This window comes from Mustelus asterias, chromosome 14 (assembly GCF_964213995.1).
Source record: "Mustelus asterias chromosome 14, sMusAst1.hap1.1, whole genome shotgun sequence".
NCBI lineage: Eukaryota > Metazoa > Chordata > Chondrichthyes > Carcharhiniformes > Triakidae > Mustelus > Mustelus asterias.
In genome coordinates this window covers 61,421,801-61,425,046 of record NC_135814.1, presented here as the reverse complement: position 1 = coordinate 61,425,046, position 3,246 = coordinate 61,421,801, and positions in this window count along the sequence as shown.

Below are 3,246 nucleotides of genomic sequence, written 5' to 3'. Positions count from 1 at the left end.
AGTAGTGGCGCCGAGGAAGCCATTAGAAGGCTGGCGCTGGGGGTAGGGGCACTGTGTATACGCCAGTCTCCCGACAGGGAGACCAGAGCATGCACAGCGGCTTGCTCAACATACTGATATCATCCTTTCGAGCGGGATTAGGCCTTCCCCCACCCACTACCAGTCCCCTGACGGACTCTGTTGAGCGTCAGAAAATCACCTAAGTGCGTCCAGTAAACAGGCGGGTAAATCTCCAGTTTTCCACCGTTTGGGCACTTGTGTGTTAATTGTTCTTAATACCCAGTAAATAAAAAATAGAATAAATGCTTCAACTCACACACACAAAGAGGGAGGGTAGGTTAAATTAATTAAATGTCCAAAAGAAAGTCAATCACATGCCAATCCTGAAGTTTGATGCATTGGATGGTTTCAGGCCTTGTTTGGTGATTTTTCCTGGATTGATGACCCCTGCCTTTGTCAGCAGCTGTTTGGTTTGCATGGAAGATGCTGCCGACAGTGTTTTGCTGATCCTAAACTGGCAGGGCAGCACTTGGAGAATGGCTGGAGAGAGAGAGAGACCATAAGTTCTCTTCTCACTGTTACTCACTGTCTGTGACTGACTCACTCTGGAAAAGTAGTTTATTTTTAGAACAAAAGGTTAACTTGCTAGCACATGACCTTTATTCACAAGCCAGTTAATAAATATGCTCGGAAGCAAAGAACAAAGAAAATTACAGCACAGGAACAGGCCCTTCGGCCCTCCAAGCCTGCACCGACCATGCTGCCCAACTTAACTAAAACCCCCTACGCTTCCGGGGACCATATCCCTCTATTCCCATCTCATTCATGTACTTGTCAAGATGCCCCTTAAAAGTCATTACCGTATCCGCTTCCACTACCTCCCCCGGCAACGCGTTCCAGGCACCCACCACTCTCTGTGTAAAGAATCTGCCTCGTACATCTCTTTTCAAACTTGCCCCTCACACCTTAAACCTATGCCCCCTTGTAATTGACTCTTCCACCTTGGGAAAGAACTTCTGACTATCCACTTTGTCCATGCCTCTCATAATCTTGTAGACTTCTATCAGGTCTCCCCTCAACCTTCGTCACTCCAGTGAGAACAAACCAAGTTTCTCCAACCTCTCCTCATAGCTAATGCCCTCCATACCAGGCAACATCCTGGTAAATCTTTTCTGTACCCTCTCCAAAGCCTCCACATTCTTCTGGTAGTGTGGCGACCAGAATTGAACACTATATTCCAAGTGCGGCCTCACTAAGGTTCTATAAAGCGTCAACATGACTTGCCAATTTTTAAACTCAATACCCCGGCCGATGAAGGCAAGCACGCCTTCTTGACTACCTTCTCCACCTGCATTGCCACTTTCAGTGACCTGTGTACCTGTACACCCAGATCCCTTTGCCTATCAATACTCCTAAGGGTTCTGCTATTTACTGTATATTTCCTATCTGTATTAGACCTTCCAAAATGCATTACCTCACATTTGTCCGGATTAAACTCCATCTGCCATCTCTCCGCCCAAGTCTCCAACTGATCTATATCCTGCTGTATCCTCTGATGGTCCTCATCGCTATCCACAAATCCACCAGCCTTTGTGTCATCCGCAAACTTACTAATCAATCCAGTTACATTTTCCTCCAAATCATTTATATATATTACAAACAGCAAAGGTCCCAGCACTGATCCCTGAGGAACACCACTTGTCACAGCCCTCCATTCAGAAACACACCCTTCCACTGCTACCCTCTGTCTTCTTTGACCGAGCCAGTTTTGTATCCACCTTGCCAGCTCACCTCTGATCCCATGCGACTTCACCTTCTGCACCAGTCTGCCATGAGGGACCTTGTCAAAGGCCTTACTGAAGTCCATATAGACAACATTCACTGCCCTACCCTCATCAATCACCTTTGTCACTTCCTCGAAAAACTCGATCAAGTTCATGAGACATGACCTCCCCTTCACAAAAGCAAGCTGGGAAACCCTCATTCAAAGTCCATTGCTTATGTGTTATTGCTGACTATAATGAATTGTCTGAATGATCTGGGATGGAGACCTTCCTCCTCTAGGGTCCATTATCTAAAGTGATGAGTTTAACTGATTGGTCCACGACCATCTGAATAAACAAATTACATCTTCAAGTAGTTCAGAGGATGGGCCATTTTAGGTCTGTAGTGGTGATCTATTTCCACATAGCATGTCTCCTTTCTGATAGCTTCATAGTTTGCAAGGTGAACTCATGTAAATGTCCAGCCATTTTGAGAAGTACCATTTAGGCCACTTAAACATACTTTCCTCCCAGCTGGCTTCACATTCTTCCTAGTCTGCTTCACAGTGATCCTGATCTGTGTCACTTATCAGCCATGTCTGAATGATGGAGCAGACTCCATGGGCCGAATGGCCTAATTCTGCTTCTATATTTTATGGTCACAATGATGCTGATCTACTTCACAATGATCCTAACCTGCTCTACACTCCACCCAGTCTGCTTCATAGTGATCCTGACCTGTTTCACACTACTCCTGGTTTCTTTAATCGTTTGAAATTCTACTTTTTGGAACTCCCACAGCAGAAGGAGGGTCAGCAGGAGTAAGCTTACATGAAAACATTAAAGTTAACCTTGCTCTAATTTAAACAGTGTTTCATAACACTGCGTTTTCTTAAGCTGCAGAGTGACCGCATCTATAAAAATGCTTTCCATAAAACATTTAGCCTCACAGATGGGCCACAGTGATACCAGCTGCTGCTCAAACTCTAAGCTTAAGCTACTGCAGCTGACGACACTTCCTGCACATATGGCTAACCAAGACACAGGAAATGTTCTGGGCTTCCCACATAGAACAGATTGTGCACTCCAGGGTGTGGAGCTGCTCTGCCATTCCTCTATCTATTAGATAAAACTTAGTACTTGAAAAATAAAGACACACTAGCTACTCACATCTCCTTTTCTCTTGTCACTTAAATACAGGGAGGTTATTTGAAATACTTTACTTGACCATGGTTATATATTTGTTAAAATTCCCAACACCAGATTAATTTTCTGACTTTGAAAGAAGGGAAACAAAGCTATAATACTCACCAGCCAATCAACTTATGGCTTCCTATGATGTCACAGTATGACGACCTTCCACCTGAAAACAGCCCAATAAGGAAAATTAGTGATTTTTAAAAAAAAGGTCAGTGAAATCTGTAATTGTTATTAAGAATGTTTGAATAGGCTTAATTGTTTGCATCAATTGTAAAGGGATCAA